Genomic DNA, 22,720 nt, shown 5'->3' with positions numbered 1-22,720 from the left:
TTTATTTCCTGAGTCGGAGTCGGGGATGCAGACTTGTTACCCCAGAGACGCACCCTTACGAATCGAGCCGTTGCACCTACAGCTATAAATCTGTTCAGGATATTACTTAATGCACCGACATCTCGAAACTCGATAAATCGACTTCTACTACTTTCCCGCCAATTCACGACGATATTTCGCGCGCCAATATACTAACGAAATGTTGGCACATATTGCTCCATGTATCGATCCTCTGCCGAGCTAAAAACGAATGCTATTTCACTGTCGCGGAACGGACGGTGACTTTCGAAAACTCGTGTCTCGACATATGTTTGCAATCTATTACGACGAATAAAAGGAAAAAATAGTTGAAGCAATGAATTACTCGAAATTTGATATTTGCATCGTTTAATATTGCTGCAATATAATAGTTATCATGTGAATTATTTTCTGTCGAATTTTTTAATCCAGTCAGGTTTAATAGTTTTGAGACTGACGAGATAATACGTCCTAAGGTAACTTTTACGATGTCTGCTGGAATATATGCTCCCGAATTCAATTATTTATTATTATAAATAAAATTTATGATGAAATGGATGTAGGCATTACATGTTCAGCAGTCCACCCGGAAAATGGACTAAAAGAATAGATTCTGTATTAAATGTTTTACACTTTATCATTCATAGTAATATAACCAATTACTTTATTAAACATTCTCTAAGACATTTCAATGAATAAACTTGTTTCCCAGTCGTCATAATTTTTTCTGTTTCCAATGACTAGTATTTTCCTGTGTATTGTTTGTGAAGTCAAATCACATGTTGCGATGTGCCTACTAAAAATACTTATAACGAAACACTATGACAACCTACGAGTTTTCATTATAAAATATAGATTTTGTTATGTACGCAGAAAGATTTAATAACAATTAATATCTGGAGAGTAAAAGTGAACACTCACATGACCAGTGTCTTGTCATTGGTAACTAACAATCGGTAATAACTCTTCTCTTATGTTTCTTTTAGCGACGTTACATTTTCGATTCAAGGAAGAAAATTGAAATTTAAAAGTTGTTACTATGCACATTTCGATGTAGTTTCTCAGGTAGCATTTTGATTAGCTAACGTAACACGATCACCGAACGTTTATGTAAATTGAAATTGCCAATATTTCCCCGGAGATACAAGGACGTCTTTCCGTGAGAATTGTGAATTCCGTTTCTGTTCATGATTCGAATCTTCTCACGTCACATGGAAAACTCGCTGAAGTGGCTAAATTCGCCAGTGACCTCGTATCCGTTCCTTTTACGCATATGTACGTAAGTATTTCCAGTTCTGTTGCAGAGGCTCTTTTTCATCGTGTTCACGGCGTAACTTGGCGAGTTTAAAAATGTTGCGATAGTTTAACGAGATCGGGAACACTTGCAGCAAGAGCTGGCGTTAAGATAATGCGATAATTCTTGATACAGCTTCAACCCGCAACGTAGGAAATCGTTGAGGCGTCGGTACTATCTGAACGTGGTTTCAATGGCTCTTGGGAAATAGGAAGTGAAAGGGTGAATGAAATTTGTGGTGTGTAAATGTCGCTTTTATGAAAGAGTTCTATCAAAAATTCTTACCATCAATTTCTCATGCTTTAAATATTAGGTTGCTGCATAATTTCTGTCCATTAGTTTCTGGAAAGATCAGCGAAGGGTAGATAAGATAGGGAAGAGTACGAGTACTACACTGTTCAAAACAGTTAGAGGATCATGTATTGCAGTTGCTCTGCTCGTTAATATGACGTATAATCTGTTAGAAGTTTTTTATGCAGATATAACTAAGTGTTAAAAATGTTTGTTAATAGGAGTTAATCAAACCTATAGCAATTGTTTTGGTCTTCCGTTTAGTAGGTGTAACAGGACATTAACGATCCCATAATTCTGTTGAGTAGTGTATTTAGTGGATCTACAATACAATTGACAAATATAGTGTAACGCACAGTATTTACTGTTTTTAATAAAATTACATTGTTATCGAATGTATCTTCGAATGGGGATGGAATTGATTTGAATGAAATTATTGAAAAATGGTTATTTGAAAAATATATTTAGCAAACAAAATACTATCTTATTTTACTTGGAGTTAGTTTAGATAATTATTTGTTCTCTAAAAATTTTGAGTATTAAACATTACACTAAGTAACTTTGAAGGTAAAAGTAAAAAAAAAGTATTTAAATGATTCATTATTTAAAAGTTTAAATAATGTTTTCGTAAGCTTGTTATAGAATATGGAATTAAATAAAAAATGATTAAAAAGCGTGTAGAAATTAGTAAACTTGTGAATACAATATTAACATTTAATTTTACATATATTACTCTTCAAGAAACTAGCTTATATAGTTAAAGTATACGGTGCATTTACTCTTCGTTGCTAGAAGGTTGAATGTAATTAAGAATTTATCGATGTAGCCTGCCGGGAAGACAATTAACTTCCTTCTGATGGTTTAATTCTCTTACAGGGAACGGGTAATTAAGTAGATCGGATAAAAAATTTTCGTTTTCTTCCTTCGTTTTCTTATCGTCATCTATTGTGGAATATATTTTCCAGGATATAAAAAGGTTTCTACACGATTTTTTCACACAAAGGACAGACAAAACATCCGAACAGTAAAATCGATGCACGGCCACTGACTGAGACTGTTCGAATAGGCTCAGAAGGGTTGGAAAATGTTCATCGAGACACGAATCAGTCGGATGAAGATGATGGGGGTTGACGGTGGCGAGGGTGGGGAGAGAGATGGTAGCGCGATGAAACGGCGGAAGGCTGCGAAACAATTCCTATCACAGCTCGTCGAGTCAGCGGTAAAACGCGGGCCGCCTGAGGGGTTTGGAATGAGAACGGGGGGGTGAAGGAGACTCCTTCAGGACTTCGACAGTCCGCTAGCGGCGGCAGCCAGAGTTATGATCCCACAATATCCTCCTATGATTGGATCCTCGTAACTTTCTTGGCCAGCCTTTTTTCTCTCGACACCACGCCCCCCCCCTCATCCCTGTTTACCTCAAGCCCTCACCCCCTCTGCTATCCCTCTTTCCGTTCGTCCACTCTTTTCTCTTCTCTTCCACTTCTTCGTCTTCGCGCTGCGGCTCCTTACCATCCACTTCACGTTCAACCTCCCAGCGATGACGTTTTCTTCTTTATTCTTTTTTGATCCCTGTTTCCGCGAGAAACTTTCGAAGGTGTCTGTACCACTGCGAGGTGCAAGCCCCGTTCTTGCATAACCGCGGGTATCCTCTTGACGCTTTTTGTAATCTTGTATAGGCGGACGTAGGCACGTCCTGACAGCCAGCGGAAGTTCGTAAAGTAGATTCGTTGGCGATTTAGCGGGCCGGCTCGAACAGGATTTGTGAAAGATTCTCGTTAGGGGAATTACTTTCTTGAGAAGTTGCTGCACCCTTCTGCATAGGCAATTTCGCAATGTTCATTATTTTAGCTCTTTGTTATTCGATGTAGATACGGTCTGAGACTTACATTTTGTAACATTCTCATCTTAGATCGTATCGCTCATTTGCTGCAACATTGACATTATTCTCGATGTTATATAATTTCGAATCTGTTTTTCCGTTATCTTTCAGGATCCATTATCTATTTAATTCATAACTTTCAAAGTATGTTTGGATAAACTTCCAAAAAGCACCCTCACCTGATGACTCTGACCTTGACATATGTTATTAAGATCACCCTCCTGAGTAACCTTCAAAAGGTTTAAACCACTGATCATTGATTATTAAAACGTTATGAACAAAAAAATGCTTGAAGTGCCTCTAACCAATTTCGATCAGCATAATGCTTCAAAGTTGATTAGAGACATTTCAAGAGAAAAATAATTCAGAGTTGGTTAGAGACAGTTCAAGAAAAAAAGTATCATTATTATCACCACGGAATTTTGGCGAAATTCAACAAAAAATAAGCAAGTATTTATTTTACTAGTTTGTTATTTTGTATCAGTCAGATAAATGAAAGTAAAGGTTAAGCTAAACGAAGTTAATTCAATTCCCTAGTACCGGCACTTTGTCGCGAATATCTCGGAAACTAAGCAGCTCCCCCCGTTATATGTATTGGAAAAAGTTGTTCAAAATGTCGAGTTTTACAACATACCCAAAAATCATCCAAATCGGAGGGTAGGTAGCTTTTCTACAGTTTCACTTCGATTGTCTGACGACTGTATCCTATAGAGGGTGGTATTTACCTGGGCGCGACGGGTGTGCCACGTCCTTTCGCACAGCCGCCGACACATGGAGCAGAAAATTAAACAAAAAACCGTCATGATCCCTTTCAGCGGGAGGCAATCAGGAAGGCTTAGGCTGACGGCTCGGTCTCTCATAACTGGTTGGGTCTAAGGACCTCCGGCAGGTCTGCGAGTTCCTTTTCATCGAGGATTTAATATCACCCTATAGACACCGAATTCTCTTATTCCATTCCGAACTGCGTCAATTTTCTTCTGCGATATGTCACTCTGTTCTTTTACAATATTCCTTTCCATCGATCCCACTCGTTTTCTCCCCTTGATAGAATTAAATTGAAAATTTTGTAATATCATATTACACTAATGTATATTCCTATTCTGTAATAATAAAATTAAATTGTTATCTAATATATCTTCGAATGGGGATAGAACTGATTTGAATGAAATTATTGAAAAATGATTATTTACATAAAATTTCGGATCGAAATTTCGAGGGGTGGTTTCACCCCTTAAAGTCGCCACTCAGCCGACAAAATAAATACCTATCCCTTATTTTTGACTGCTTAACAGGCATACGAAGTTTCATCAAAATCGGAGGGGGACACTTCCATGCCTTCCATGGGCTGTTGTCTCGTGTCTCTTTGTGCTGTCAATACAATCGTACAATCAATACCCATAAAAGGTTTCATCACCAAAGATGCTTTTCAAATTTTTTCTAAAATCTTTAAATAATTCGTTGAAAATTACTACCAGGTAAACACGTCACCACGACTCTTTATGCTTTCAATAAAATCCTACAACTGATATCCATAAAACGTTTCATCATCAACGATACCCTAGAGTCAAGAGGTCTGTTAAATCAGCGCGGTTCGTATACCTTGGTGTTTAAGTATCCTATACACTTTGAGCATCATTACCGTTGTCTTAGAACCACAATGAAAAATAAAAGGAAACCGCGGGAGAGAAGGGTTACGGTGAAAGAAGTTAACAGCCTTCGAAACAAGGCGGAATTAAACGGGCGGTATAAAGTCTCGGAAGCGTGGGGGCTAAGGAACTCGATAAACGTGCCGGAAGTTAGATGGTCGACGTACCAAGCCGATCGGCCTTTCGGTTCGTTGTAATCTCATTTCTATCTCGACATCGCCGGCAAATTGTTTCGGGAGGTTTCGGAGATAACAGATCGAACTACTGCTTGTGTATACTCTGCAGTAACTACGGAAGTTTCGCGATGAGGCTTTTACTCTGTGATGCTGCCCGACCGTTCCACATGCGTAACAAATGCAATATACAGGGTGTTTCGGAACTGTTGATAGTAACTGTATTGGTTAATATAAATCACGTAACGAAACGGAGATACGTTTCGATTCTCACTGTAATCGTGTGGGCACGTTTATGTACGATTAATAGACTTATCAAATTAAATAGTACCTACTGCTGCCTGAAGTTTCACATTTTTTGAATATGTAGAGTGGGTCAAAAAAGTATTCTGTGTGATTATTAAGTATTTAAGTGATTTATCACAGTGATCGCCGAATCACGATCTCGGTAGTGATTTAAGATCATTCACGACCGTGATTGCGATTTTTTATCTGGAATGAATTTGCTCACTGCAATCGTAAGTCCTTGATCTTTAAACAGAAAAACGTATTCAATATGATTGTACGATGAATTACATCACTATTTGTGTTTTTAAAATTCAGTAGGAAAAACAAGAAATTCTAAAAGAATGATTTGCTAGGTAACACATAGATTAAATAGGAAGGTTAAGGGTTAAACTTGGAGGTTTATTACCATAACTGTCGAATTTTTAGTAGAACAGAAAAATTTACTTGTACCTGATTAACTGAACTAGCAATTCAAAGATTCAATAAAACTTACCATTGCGTTAACAAATATCTAATTTTATCTATTATAACAAAATTTAATTGTTTCTAATTAAAAGCTAAATTTGAACACAATCTCGGTTTCATTATCAACAGACAGTACATTAAGTAACAACAGTTTGCGTAGCAAGTGTATCTATTTCTTTTGTCCCAATAACGCTTATCACCGAGACATAGGTCATCGTTCCACAGATTAATTACCAGTGATGCCTCCCACTGTCAATTATGAGATGATTGTCCGGATAAGAAAGTGCATTCAGGAACGCAGTGCGACGTCGTTAATCAAACTTGCCCTGTGGCGCGCGTTTCCATTGTTCGCGAGCTGGTACGACACCGGATGTAACTGACACGGAGTAAGGTCTCTCTCTTCCTCACCCCCTAGATCGCTACGAAATTACATTACACCTTCCGTATTACCGACCTGTCGTCGCACGATTATGCCTTTCAGCTATCCCGCGTCTCCCCCGACTCTCTTTTCTCTCACGCGATTCATCTACCTCGGCGCAAATTTTCCGATGAGACGCTCCGTTTCCATCACGGTGTGCATTAGACAGGCTGCTTTATGCGTTAATTATATCGTCGCGCGCGTGTGTGCATGTGTGCCGTTTACTCTGCTCGTATATGATCTTTAGTGATCCATTTTCAGGCTATTTAACAAATTGTTGCATAATAGATATTATTTTTGAGATGCAGTATTTCAATAATTATTATAACTGTACCACTTCGATTTTATTGTTCTTTTGTAGGATGATAGAATATATATTTCTAATGTGTGAAATATTAGCCGTAGAGTTTTGATAGTTTTATAGGGTATAATTATAAATAGGAGAGGGAGGGTATAATTATAATAATTATTTTATAGTTAAAGTTATATACCTAGTTATAAATATCTGTACTATGAATATAGGTGTCTGCGTGAAAAATGAATTAGCACAAAACAATTAATTAATTTTTTACAATAATATCACAAACAGACAGCTATATTCATAGTACATACAGGGTGAGTCACCTAACGTTTGCACCTCAAATATCTTTATTGTTTTTAAAGATTCGTCAAATGTCTTAACAATGTAACAATGTAAAATTTCAGAATTCTGGAGTGTTATACTTCCATTTGACCTTGAGGCACAGGATGATACAACAAAAAATGCCTTGTTGCATAGAAATTTTAATTTGATATAATGTGACAAAATAGGTGTATTTTAATAATTGTTTATTTTCAGTAATTTCACGATTTAGAGGTGGTATGATTAATGTCACATCGTGCACGTTCCAGCACTAAAAAAGTAGGATATTTTTCATACCATGATGCTACGAGGAGTTCGTTGATATGGTTGACGTGGGTAGCAACCCTTTTTGAGGGTTTAGTGATCCTTTCACACCCATATTCTACAGATATAGATGAAAGTATACAGTAAACAAAAGCTCTTATCGAATTTTTTATCGAGATGTTTCGGTTCCTGGAGTAGAGTGCTGGAGTGAATTCGAGAAGAACGTTGTTACATAGATCACCATGTCTGGATTTTCCCTCACGGTAGTCTACCGTATACTTCTGCATAACGTTCAGAATTCTGATACAAGACGTGCATGAAGCATGTCTGATATGTGTCAGTGTTACGATATCTTTCATGACTGGCGTCGGGGAAACGGCGTTATTCGTACGTGCATTGAAATTTTTGACGGATAACTCCGTCCTGAAGATGTTTTGGTTCCCGCTCGAAGGCTTCCGATCCTTCACTCAGAGAGAAGTGATTATTTTATTTTTGTGTTTGGTATTTATCAAATACTATTTAAATGGTTATAACTGTTTAAAACTATATTCTATCGTAGATGCAGTAATACATTTTGTAAGAAGTCTTATGCGGCTATTTTTTGTCCCTTCTGTTCTGATAACGTTCTAAACTGTAGCTTTTTACTTGAAGCAGCGTACTATAATCGGATTCGCCGCGCAGCTTCATAAACTTCAAAGCAAACAAGGCTGAAATTCTAATTGAAGTTATGGTATAATGCCTCTGTAACTTTACTAGTAGAAGCAGCTGTATGCTCTAGAATGCCTTTTAGAGTGACTGCAGTTGTGTTATCCGAGAGTATTATACTCTCAATAAGTATATTAGTAAACAGAGAACACTTGATTTATGTTGAACATTTCGTTCACTGAAACAAAATTCCCAATAAATGACAATGTTTCAGGCCTTCACAATAGCAAGACCCCTTAAACTACGTAAAACCACCGGAAAATACACAGAAATCACGTAGCCATGTCGATAAGAAGCCGTTTGAATCCGCTAATCCTCACAAGCAAACCATCATCGTGATGGAGAGAACGTTCAATTTGATTCGGATCGGCCGCAATCTATGAGGATATCGTGATCTCGGGGTGCTGGCGGAGGAATTCACGCCCGGAGCGGTTCGTCCCGGTATGCCAGGCGACTAATTATCGATTATCTATTGTGACCGGCTGCTAAGCCCTGCGGACTGGCCAGGTGTAATCCTCGAAGCGTCGATAGCCAAGCGCCGTTATCCGACAGAGATCCTCTATCCGCCAGAATGGAAATCACTTTTACTTCCGTTTCTATGTTCACTCGCATCTCCCTGGCTCGGTTCGTGCGCACGTATTTCCACCCTGATTGCACGACGTTGAAAAACTGTCCCCTTGGGAGGACTGTAACTAGTAATCGTGGACGGCTGGTATGAACTGGTTCTGATTGTACAACGCTTGCCAGACGTGTGTTAAACGACGCCGATTCTCTGATGAGATAGATGGACGAGATCGTACTCTTGGGCTCGCTTTTAACACGTTGAGTGCCGTGTCGGTCATCGGTGACCGACATAGCATTGATCCCCTCTGAAACATTTTGCATTTTCTTCATAACATTTTCTGAGAAATTTTAAGAGAATGAATATAAATACTATAAAAAAATGTGATTAGGTAGGTACTTTTTGTGTAACACAATGTTGTGTTTATGCAAGTTTGGACACTTTTTTTTCATTAAAAAACGCAAATAAAATAAATTACATAATTATTTTATTATACTGGACACCGTATTATAGAAGCCCACTACATGAGAGAGATACACCAAAAGATTTCCATGACTTAAGAAAATATTGGTTCATCATAGTGTTATAAATATAAATACGTCCAAATCTTTAAATTGAAAATTATCGTAGGATCTAACAATAAGTGGAAGAAGAAATAATGATGAAAAAAATATTAAGAAAATTTTTGAAATCCTCTTTAATAACTATAATGTGACAAACAGAATTCGGTCACAGACGTTTTTTTTTTGGTTTGTTGTTACGGTGATGTCGAAAGAGACTTTCCCTGCACACTGGTAACTATTAGTGTTGACACTAGCTTTCATAAAACTTAAATCTATATCAAAGAATCTGCTGCCAGTGACTTCAGCCAGTTTGTCACTCCTATCATCAGTCCGTCATCATTTTGAAATGCTGATACATTTTGTAAAACCTCAGAGAAATTGTGCGCGCCATTCAGAACAAAAGATTGGAACAAAAAGCATTCAGTGGAATACTGTCATTTGGGATTGGTTTTTTGTACGATAATGCGCGTCCTCACACGGCAGGGTCGATTGTTCGGCTTCGAGAAGTTTGGATGGGAAGTGCTCGATCATCTACCCCCCACAATCTCGACCTCGTGCCGAATGACTACCATCTGTTCCTTTACTCAGAGCACTGGCTCCAATCTCAGTGCTTGCAAAATGATGACAGAAATGACAAAATGGCTGAAGTCATTTGGGTGGAAGATTTTTTGACGAAGGTTTAACACTGGAACTATCAAACCAGTCAAAATTACTGGTTAGTATACGCTCATTCTAACTATTAAAATTTCACAACAATGCATTTTCTCAGATACTTCATCTGCAGCTTTTATTGCACTTTGAAAATGAAAGAATTAATTAATTTACAAATTTGAATATTTTCAAAATGTTGTCGTGTTTATTGATCCGACTGGAGTAAATATATGGTCGGTAGTTCTAGTTCTACATGAAGTTTCCTTATAAATTTGAATTTTCGCATGTGTTTAATAAGTCTAGTGAATTCACAATTGAATGGCAAACCTTTTTTTAAAACAAAATTTTTTTAAACAAAATATCCTCTAAACAGTCTTGTTCGGGTGAATTGTACACCGACGAGCAAACTCGGCTTCCGCTAGGGAATTATCGAAATATATTTTACAAGTTTCCCTCTACAATTGTCCACAAGAATTTTTACCGTTTGATGTTTGAAACGTTTATCTCGCCGCGGGAACCCGCATTTCACTCGTTCCTTCCCTTCCGCCCTGAAATCCTTTTATCCCAGCGGCCGGCAAAGATTCATTAGCGAGTGCCTGCATCCCCACGCATGCGGTCCGCACGCCTGGCCGCAACGGAAAGACTGGGAAACTGCGATTACAAACTACTAAACGCTCGACGTCGGCGCAATCAGTGGGCAAAGTGTGTACGCGAGCTCGCGAAACCCCGTTTATGAACTTCCACTTTCCTGCCGTTGCAGGCATACAAATGAGAATCCTAGAAATGCAATTATTGCTGATCGCTACATGGTGCCATTCAATTCGCCACCCCTGCGCTAGAATAATGTGTACACGCACGTGTGTGTGTGTGTTGGCGCACAGGCGCAAACACACGGTCAACTAGATTACCTTTCCCGCGGTGTTAAATGCAAATATGTACATTCGAGAAGGGAGACTGCGATTTTAAAGTGAAAACCGTTATGGGCGTACCTTTTCTACACGTGATAAACATGCTCTTTCATTTTAACGTATGTTAACTTTCTTTCTATTATACTTGGAGTGTTCCTATGATACAAGGCGTCGTAAGAGGAGCGTTACTATTTTATTCTTAAACAATTTTGAATTGAAACAATATAGATATGTATACTTTTTTTATCAATGGTTTATTCAATCTTTCCAATTATGTGTGGAATATAGTGTCGGCTAAATGGTCACTTCTAGTTACTGTACACATGCGTGTTCTTTCAACAACATTTTTTATAACATTTCCATATGCTTCTTGTGTTATTTCTTCAGTTTCTTGACGGATGTTGTCCTTCAATGTCTGAACCCTACAGTGCAGATATGTGTACAAAAATCACACTAGTGTTGTACAAACATAATATAGGTACTACTATACAGTAATTCCACGATGTGTGTTCGGAAGCTCCTCCGCACTGGACATTAAATATTTCATAAACTATTGACCGTATGCGGTTGAAACAGAGTTCACTGGCTTCAGAATTCCAGGCTCTATCACTGTGCCAGACTTCATTATAAAGTCAGCGTTGCATCGGGGAACCTCTCCTTGTCAGTCACGAGGAGCTTCCGAACACTTATCCAGGATTTATTGTACACCGTCCTCTACACGAGCACTGATCAACTTACAATTGCAATAATTATTGGGTTCTATACTTCCTATAAAGATAGGACGGTACACTAAATATACAAGCTGTAGTTATACAATTGTATATTTTATAACATAAAACATAAGGTTAATTGTGGATGGCTTGTCTGCATAGACCTTTCTCCTTAGATATAAAATGAACGTTTTTTACAATTTAAATTAATGAATGAATGTGTCTTTGTTCTGTTACAGGTGAGTCTATAATTTCATATCTATGTTCAATTTGATGTATCTCCATACACAATGAGTGAGTATGAGATAATATTAGTTCTGCAAATTAATAATAATGGTCCTGTGCAATGAGCACTTTAGCCCTTCGTCATACTCGCAAATTCTCAATTATTTTCTACCTCAGTAAATCATCTAATTAGCTTAAGTGGAAGCACGTTATAACACTCTTGAGACTTTAATGAGCCATAAATGTTCCTAATTTTACGCCGTGTATATTAATAATCAGACACCAATTCCATGGTTATTTTAAGTCATAGTAATTATTAGTGTAAATATTGAAAGAATGAATTCTATACTATTGTCTAATATTCATTGTTACACATTATTCGAACGCATTTACGTAATGAGAATTACAATTAACATTTAAGCATTATAACTAATATATTGTGAATGAAACATATTAATTTGTCATTCTGGTTATAGAACGTTCCGTTAATTACGTTCGACAATAAATAATTGTTAATGACCTAATAGACACGAACATTTTGCGTCTGTTGAAATAATTATACAGAATAATTTTATATAATAACTTCGCGTTGCCAATTATGTTTCAAATTATATTTCACTTCCGATCGCCTGAACGGTTAGTAAAAATTTCATCAATTTCACAGAGAATTTCATATGATTTCTGTTTTTAAGTAACAGTACAATTTTACTTAAATAAAGGTAATTTTATTATTTGACTTCTCTTCTTTATGAGACCATTTTGGTTTTATTGCCTTCAATTTCTTAATCATAAAATATTTAAACTCTCAATTTACACTAGTATGGTATTTACCTATGTTGTGGTGGGGTGTAGTTTCCGAGACTTAAACACAAGCTAAACATTTAATTTTATCCTCTAGGTTATTAAAATAACAATGTTTCATTCGCCAAACTTCCACGTCCTCTTTAAAATATTATTTCATTCGAATCATCCAGTATCTATTTGTTAAAGATGGAACATACAGTTGGAATATTGTTTCGATAAATTTTACCCAGCCCTAAATGCAAAGTTTGAATTCCCTATGCAAGAAGCATACGCATGTGTTGAACGCTTGTTCCGACAACAATAAGCGTCTCCCGTAGGGGACTTCCATCTTGAAGCAATTTCAGATAATATTGGAGTGGAGATGAACCGGAAGAAAAGCGCTGAAAAGCGAAGAAAAGCGATTAGAAAGTTCCCTCGGTTATTCCCCATCCAAGGTAGATATCGATGCCTGATATTTTAGGTAGCTAGCAATTTCTGTTTTCCGCCATCTTGGAGATTGGTGGCCCCATCGATGGAATTCCTTGTTAGCTCGTATTTACCGGGGATAATTTATACTGTTAATTTGGTGCCGATATCTGCGGATGCGCCAGTATCCAATTCAAAGCGAAATTCCGAATCGGTTGCAATTCATCCCTGTTTCTAACAAGTTACGTCAATAGTAGAGATTACGTTCCAATTTGTGTATCGAGTTCCAGCGTGCACACTGCTAACCTCTGCACTATACACTGAACAAATTCCGAGTTCTGTAGTTGACTTTTGGCTGTTACGAATAGTAAACTGTTGTGTTGTTACGGGCAATGTAAGTACAATTACGTACGCAAATGTTAGCGAAAATTTTAAACAATTAAGCAATACAGACAGATGTTAGACCCTACAGTTGTGCTATGCAACTGATGGAAATCCCATACAGTAAATTAAAGATGGGAACTATTGAGCAACACATCTACTTTGTTACTCTAGCCTGATTAACACCAATAATGATAAATAGTTTATTTATTGTTACAATGTGGTAGATTGTACATCTACGGGGAAGAAATTTAAAACTAAGAATACATTTGGTAACACATTTGAGGTTACACATGGATACGTATCCATATGTAAAGATAGTTGTTCTTGAGCCCTTCACAGGAAAATATCTCGAGATTCAATGTTATTAAGGTCGTTGAATTTTTTATGCTCTGTAAGGACATAGAAAGAAATGTAGGATTACACTGAGAAGATACCAGTGACCATGAAGTGTTTTACAAAATAACCTTGAAAGAAATTGTTTCTACCATTACATTTGCTGATTCAAATAGTGTAACTTTACCTGAGGAGTTTGTTCATACAACGACAACTAACGGAGATATTTAGGTGACCCACCCTGTATATTTAATAATGCTAACACTAAATTAGTGTCATCAACACTGAAACTACCAAGCCCGCCAAAATGGTCGATTTCAGATTTCTTGTTTTACAATTACTAAAATGATCGAATTGCTTTTGTTGGAACATATGCTAATTTCTAATTTGTTATACATTTCATCTTCTACTACGTTGTATTGTATCATGTTACATGACATATATTTTACTTACCTGGGATGGTCGTGGAGTGACACACGCCGATTTAAATTTCTACAATTGCTCCTGCCTTTATCAATTACATTAGAAACTTTTATTTTGCATAGAAATCCGCAGTCTACTTATTAGTATACATTCGACGTTGGTAGTTTTAGTGTCAATTAAATTTCTAATATTTTCTATAAATTACCAATATGTACATTCGAGAAAAATTTTTATTTAATTGTGTTTCGAATATTCCAGTATGTATGTAGGCTGTAACAGTTTTTCGCTTGCGTGATGTAATAAGTAATTTTAATGTAAATTACGGTCGGTTTATTTTGATAGTTGAAAATATTCCTTTGAGCGACGGTAGTTTTCTTTTTTCGAGGGTGGAAGGCGTCAGTTGCAATTCCGAGGACTCTGTAAATGCTAACGAAGGTGCAAACCCTATTTAACGGCAACTTAAACGCGAAAGAAAAAACGAGGAGACCGGACACGCCGCCCGTTGCTCTTTACGCGAATAGAAGGTATGTTGCCTGCTTTCGCGGAGATCAAAAGAACAGCAGTAGGTATATGTATAAAGTTTTCACAACCTTCTCGCATACTTTGCTCATAAATTGAACATTAGGAACAGCGATTATTATTTTATACTTGTTCAGTGAACTTTTAAATGTACATACAGTATCTATTATTAAGGTAGCTCGCAAGTTTTTCAATGAAATGAAAATTTATTTGTTAAAACGAAAATTAAACTAGAATGAGAGAAGCTCTGTGGTTCTGTAATGTCGTAGTGTATATTTTTATGCTCATCGAAATCGTTTCGCCCCATTTTTAGATGTGTTTTTTCGGACAGGATTATTTTACTAATTGAATTTATAGAATGAAATGGTTTATGAAGATTCGTGGGGAGGATTTTGAAAAAAATTCTTATAAATTGACTTGGAGTATTATTATAATTCAATAAGAATCTTGAATGAACATAAAAAACTTAATACATTGGATACGGCCTTCTATTCATTGACTTCTGATACTAAAGAAAATTTGTTATATAACACAATTTCGCTGTAGACGCAGCTTAAGGCTCGCTTGGTTGAGTCAGTGGCCACGTTTCCCGAATGCGTACACCGTGCCCGCCATTAATTCTTGGGGCTTCGAGATCACCGTACGTTCTGCGGGAGTCACGCGATGCGGATTCTGCCTTCACCAAGGCAGAAGGAAACATTTACGACACACGGAAAATCAACGCCGCATGTCTGGGAGAAGTATGTTAGCGGTGATAAAGCGCGGGGCTGAGAATAGAGCGCCGGGGATATTTCTACTAGCGTGGAAACAAAGATTCATCAAGGTCAGTTGCAGCTCGTTGAAAGAAAGATTCGCTCGTCAGTTCTGCAGCCGGGGTGAAAATTAAGATAGACCTCTTGCGATGTAAAAATATGGGTCACGAGTTTTACAAATAACGGCAGAAATAGATTTTGAATCAGGACGAAATGGTTGGAAATAACAAATGAGTGGGTCTAACTATTGAAAAGTAGTTTATATCTCTTTGTACTTGAATTGTAAACATAATAGATGTACTAGGACTAAATTAAATTTGATATATGTTAATAATTAAAAAAAAGCTTATCTGTCCAATATTCTCAGAAGTATTTTATTTCATTCTATGAAAATGTCTGATGTTTCATACTCGCAAAGGGTCTCAAATTGAATTGCTTTGATTTAAACGCAATCACTCTAAAAAAGCATGGGAATAAAAACTCTTGAAACGTGTTGTAAATGAAATTCTATAAGATTATTTTTCCTTTCTCACACTGAATATTTCAACGAGAACAATAAATTGATATACCTTCGTTATTCAGAGCAGGGATTTAAATCGGATGATTTTGATACTGGTATTATGCCATCGAAGCTATATCGAAACCGATATATTAACGAAAACCGAAATAAATACCGGTATTTTTTTTGTTTCTATAAGCGTAAGGCTCATTGTATAGGGTTATACATACGTATAGGGCGAAGGTAAAACCGAAAATACCGGTATTTTACGTTTCGGTAGAAGTCCCTGATTCAGAGTATTCATAATATAAAACTGATAAAATAGATATAAGAAAATAATGGTTTCAAACCACCAACCAAGTCTGTACACATAGTATCAGCGAGTATAACTTATCTCACGATTAAAACAAGCTAATATATCTACAATTTACATGTATGTATTATGGTGAAGGTACGTTTTCCCTCAATATTAATGCTGTTTTGTTTCCTCATACTGAAACTTATTTTATATTCATAGCTTCCTTTCCTTTACTGTTCCATGTTCATATATTTTTACACGAAAGCATGCATCATCAATTTTAACCATATTCCGTACCACAATCCCACGTTTATGATCTTCGTGAATTCCGGCTGCGTTCTTCTATTACGATTCCCGAGAAAAAACAAGTAATTTCGAAAAACGAACCTTCCCTTTTGTAGCAATACGCGTTGATTTTACACGCCTCTGTTTCTCCAGTGTACCACGTCCTTATCAGGGCAAACATGGAAACTACGCTGGGGAATATTGCGAAGAAATGGAGGTCAAGCGTGGTTAGAACGATGTGTTTCAATGTTTCAATAGGGGTAGGGGCGAGTGAACTAGCGAGGGAATAAGGGGAACGCGAACAGGCAACATTCGGGATTGGTTATTCCGATAAATCGTGTGTCAAAGGAGGCTAGACCGAGATTTGGATTTCGGCTTAACGCTGAAAACGGCGATAATGCTGTGAAACGGTGCAGCAGGAGAGAGAGTATGATATATTCGGCGTGTCCATCTTTTTTACAGATCTACTTCCACTAACGGAATTCACTCTTCTACAGGGCGTTAATAAAAATGTGGGACATATTCACACTGTATTAACTGTTGGTGTAATGTAACCCATTGTGTCTGGCGTACAGCCTTGGCCAAAAGTATCAGGTACATTTATTATTACAGTTTACTGTGAAAACTATTTCTTTGAAACCTTTCTATTGTTCATCATCCTTTGTTGGGCAATTCAAAGGAATTTTAAGACAGTTCACAAGGTTTATAGTGGTCCATAAAGCAACTGACTCTGCTACAGTCTACATTTTGTATTTCTTCCTAAAAGTTGTAGCATGCTGCCAATATTCACTGCTAACACATATCAATTTGTGTTTGTTGTTAATAATTTGAAAAGCAAGTTTTCCTTGGAATATACCAAAAAAGCTGAACTGTATGACCATCAACGCAGGCCAATTCTTTTCTTAATCATTTTGTTTCCACTGTTACCATATGGCTACGTACAGTAACTTACGAAATAAAATATTAGTATCATATATTTTTTCATAACTGTGAGTATAAAAGAGTTTCTTCTAGTCTTGTATAGATGGTACGGCACAAGTTTGAATGTGCATTTAAAAGCTTATCGGTAAAATAAGACATTATTTGTCCTTTGTCTCATTCATTTGATGGAATTCATGTGTTAAGCATGGTGACAAGTACAATAGAATCATAGAAAACTGTAATCCCTTTCAAATATGTCAAAAGGGTTTGTTGATCGAAGGTAAGCAAAGTTGGGTTTTATTATGCATAATAACATTATAATCAGAATTGTTAAATGTAACTGTCATAAAAATGAAAAGGTTATCAAATGGCAACGAATGAACAAAGGCATTAAAGGGTTTCAAAATATTAAAATATACTAGTGAATCATTTGTATGTCATGTAATATACACAAAAAATACAACAAAATATTTCTTTGGTAATTTTTGAATGATTTAGAAATGAAAGGTTTAAAGCAACAGGGTAAAAGAAAGAAATTGCTGTGATTGTGTTTTTAGGGCAACGGGTGGTCCAACGAAATGTTGTCAAAATGAATAAAAAATGATTCTTTTTACATTTCAATAGTTTCATTTCCTCCTAATATAAATATATGTAAGGAAAATTCATAATTTCGTTATTCTCGATTTTCATAGTTTTGCATGTTGAATCCATTCTGTGAAAGTATTTTACGTTTTTATCAACGCTCTATATATTACCAGAAAACGCGGCGCCGCGCCATCTCATTGATCGATGGCACTTCCACGTGCTCGCAGGAAATAATAGAGATTGTTTTTTTTTCTCGTTGCTTCGCTGGTCTTCCGAATTGGTTCGAGAGGAGCTCTTGACGCAGTGGAAATTCTAACGTTGCCTGAGCGTGTTTAATTTTAAACAGGCTGAAGGAACGTCGGAAAACATTTAGTGCTTCCGATTGAAGACCTCGAGTTTCTCAAAGTATAATGAGGCATATATTTTATGGTTTCATCGAATGGAACTGTGAAGGTATAAAATGTCATGTCATTCGTTATGTAGATGGGCGTCTATGAATATCGTATTTGTTGCGTGAAATATCTATGGTACAGTTCGGAATAAGGTTTCTCAAACTTATTAATATTGAAACTATGAAACATATAACTTAACGTGAAGACTGTCAGATGAACACCTATAATATATCCGACAAGTTGATATCAATCTTTTTAATGAAATGGGAACTTATAAATATAGATTTATCACAATGTTTATTCTTTCAATCTTGTTGAATCTCATGAATGAATTAAATTTGGTTTATTTGCGATTTTATCATAAATTCTGGTTCTTGGATTTGAATCAAGAACTAATTTTTTAATATAGTGTATATTATCACCGGTAGATATAAAGTATCACACATAAGTGTATTGTGAGTTTTATGTATTGATGTTATAATAAACGAACAAATTTTGATAAACTTCTGCATGGAAATTACAGGTATTCGAATAACATAGGATTTTTAAACTCTGACTGATTGCTTAATGATAACGAGTATCAAGGTATTAATTAATGATATGGAACCCGATATATGGATAATATTGAATATTGTCCACATTATTTTGATTACCACTAGCACAAGTCCAATCAAAGTGTAACAATATTCATTGACATTGTATACTCTCGTTCATGCGCACTAATAGAATGCTTTATATTAGCGTAAATATTACCTATTGAATATCAGCATTTCCTAAACCATATGTGTTCAATAATTTCTGAAATACTATAACGATTCTTTGAATTCATATTATAGAATGTCCTAATATGTTTTTAATTTTTAAAAATTCAATACGATAGATAGTTAACAAAAGTTGAATGGAACCTTTATTTTACATTGACCATAACAACTCTTAATAAATGGAAGAAATCTCTGCTCTTTCAGTTTCTATAAACCAGATCATAGAAATCTGTGTTTGCATAAACATGCATATACAATATAATATAATTCTTCTCGCGGACGAACAGTACAAGTATTTCTTATAATTCTAAATTCCATCAAATGAAGTAGACAAAAGACGAATAATGTTTTATTTTACCGATAAACTTTTAAATGTACGTTCAAATCTGTGCCATACCATCTATACAATACTATGTAGAAGAAACTATTATATACTCACAGGCATGAAAAAAGACATGTCACTAATATTTTATTTCGTAATTTGAAATCCATAGCCATATGGCAACAGTGGGAATAAAAGTGTTAAAAAACGAACTAAAGTGTGTCTGGTTACATACTGCATTTTCACTGTGGCAGTCATCGTGTTAAGTTATCTATAAAATTCAAGAGAAAATAAAAACTTCGTTAAACACCATTAGAAGTTTAACTGTACTGAATTCTAGACAATCGTGCATGCGATAAATGCATAAAATCTCATTCTATTACTCACTAATGCACGTACATGTACACTACCTTTCTACACACGGTGCACGACTAAACCACAAATCTCGCCACGCCCACAAAAAGACAGGACGAAACGATATTCAAGTGATTAAAAAAAGTGTCGCGTGGATAGCTTCATATTCAGTCCACAGAAATTTTTTGTCGCCCCAGCCAACGAACGGGGCCCGGAAAAATAATACTTTGATCTACAAGTCGGCACCAGGACGCGGAAAATTATTCATAAATCGTGGCGTGGCGTCGCCGGAAGCGCGGGAAGGACAGGTGGCCAGGCTGAAATTTTCGAGCTCGCTTGTCCATCCAGATATCAGTCGTGTCCTTTTTGTTTTCGCCTAACCCACGGACCGCTTGGTTTCTAGTTACGCCCGCGAGTTTCGTCGACTCGCAAACTTTATCGGGCATCCAATGATGCATCGTCCGGAAACGGCGAGGGTAGTTCCTGGTCGGAAGTGTGCCACATACGTAGATCCTTCGCGTGGCGTGTACGTGAGTTCTATGTTGCCGTGTGTCTAGCCGTGATACAGCCGTTTGCGCCGCGAATACACTGGTTCGGCAACAATGGCATTAACATTCGTGGAGTTCGTCGCGGTGCGTCTAACGATCGAGTAAATCTAGTTTCTTAGCGTAATTGTGGATGACGTTTTGGGTAAATGTTGAACCTGTGGGAGAAAATACGAGGGACGTTCAAGTCAAATCGGGACATTCGTGCGCATGAAATAAAAGAACAAATTTGATAGAATGAAATTGCCAGTTATTTTGTAATATAAGCCTCTGCAACATTTATACACTTATCCCAGCGTTTAATTAATACTTGAAAAGGTTCGGCATAAATGGATTTGCCAGTACGCCTGAACCATCTTAGGACAGCCTGCTTTACTTTGTCATTAGTGCTAAAATGTTGACCTCCGAGGAACTCTTTCAGGGGTCCAAATAGGAGATTCGGGCTGCAAAGGGGATGTGGCAATACCTCTCAGCTGAGTAGCTGTAATTGCACAACGTTTGAGTTGAACGTCACACTCACGGTTTGAGTTGAACGTCCCTCGTAGAATGTAGACTAAATACTTTTCGACATGAATATTAATAATATATGTTAATAATGTAGGGTGTTGCGCATTTGGTAGTACAAGCGTGAATGTGTTGGTCGGCGGAATCCTAGCTTTAGAATAGAATACAGTGAATGTTTGATGAGTGTTCGAAGGCTCTTCGGCATTGAACATTAAGTATTTCATAAACTAATGAACGTATGCAGCTGAAACATACATCATTGGCTTCAGAATCCCAAGCTCTATCATTGTGCTAAACCTCATTAAAAAGTCAGCGTTACAGCTGGGGACCTATCCTTGTCAATGCCAAGGAGCCTTCGAACAGTCATCGAGGATTTACTGTAAGAGGAAAATTTGGTAGACGTAATTGGGTTTTAATTTTGAGTGAATAATATATCTGCTTTGAATTCCATTTCTTATAATATAACCATCTTTTTTTATTCACGAAACGCTGGTTCTATAAAGACTTTTAGGATCATTGGCGGTCACTACACAGCAGGTTAATCAGCTAAATAAGTTCACCTTCATACGAAATACTATATAAAATCAGCTATGAATGATTTATTGAATGTTACGTCCAAATACTGGGACAGTTAAATTTAATCAATACGACATGCCGCAAGTTCTGTCCAATCACTCAGCCAAATGAATGCTTTTAGATATTCATAAATTTTAATACTTTTTTCCTCGTGAACGTTTTCTTATAACGACTTCTCTGGAAGAAGAAGTTCTGTTCTATCGATTGAATGTACTTTCTTGCGAATCTATATTATTTTAATATATAAAAAGTCTTCGTAACCGTAATCTTCGCCGTAAACGTCCAACCACTGGAACATTTACCTTAACACGATACCATCTCGGATCGGTTGGATTTTCTTGTCGGTAGCAAAGGCCATGTTCGCGAAAACTCGAGTTTCGACATCGGAACGTAAATCCCTATTCCCCGTCAGGGGAATAGAAAAAGAGTCCGAGGACGACGAGGGGAAAAGAGAACAAAGACAGCTCGTTACACGGTCGGACTGGTTCCGCAAACAGGAATATAGAAAGCCCTGTTTCGCGAACGGGGATGGGGTCCGATCACTTTAAATTCCCTTTAGTTCTAGGCGAAGCAGCGGGACGAAACGCGCCATCGTTTCAAGACGAACCGCCGCAGTCACACCTGCTTCGAGCCCTTCTCCCCCCACCTGGTCTGATCGATAATCCTGAGAGCGAAGTAGCTGCTTCGCGAGAGGTCCTTGACTAACGATCGTTTCTCGTGACGGGGCTGGGGGGGGGGGGGGGGGGGAGGCCGAGAGTTACCGGAGGGTAGTCAGGGAGGATAAAGGGTTCTTCGAGCGGGCGAGATTGGATGAGCCTGGATAATTAGCAAAACAGCGGAACTCGGTCGTTAGTGGCTCCTTCCTGCAATGTTCCTCTGTCGTCTGCAGACTTCCGATGATTGAGCGCAATACATGCCCGATTTTATTCTTGTGTCTCTTTTGCTCGGCGAGATCCTTCACAATTTCCCGTCGGGTCATGCAATATTTTCGTGGAGATTTCAAAGAGTGCGATAAGCAAACTGCTAAAGGGTGTTTATGCATTTTTAGCAACTGTTAACTACTGAAACGCAGTGAAAGTATGGGTTTAATTCTGGTAAAAACGATGTAGAAAAACGGCTTTTTTGGGATTTTTGTAGAAGAGAACTATAATATATAGAATAAACAAACCGAAGAATAGTTCGCGCGGAATATTAGTATTTCTTAACAATTTTCATCTTAAAAAATTGCTCCCAATTTGCTCCTTCGGAATCTAAAATTGCTCCCATTGCAACTATTATATTTAATGAGATATTCGCAAATGAAAAAGCAAACATTTTTTGTCTGCAAAATAGATAGTAAATGGTCTTTTTACACAAATTGTATGTGTTGCAATCAC

The sequence above is a fragment of the Dufourea novaeangliae genome, unplaced genomic scaffold (genome assembly GCF_001272555.1).
Source record: "Dufourea novaeangliae isolate 0120121106 unplaced genomic scaffold, ASM127255v1 scaffold14, whole genome shotgun sequence".
Lineage (NCBI taxonomy): Eukaryota > Metazoa > Arthropoda > Insecta > Hymenoptera > Halictidae > Dufourea > Dufourea novaeangliae.
The sequence above is the reverse complement of the archived record's forward strand: the minus strand, read 5'-3'. Positions refer to the sequence as shown.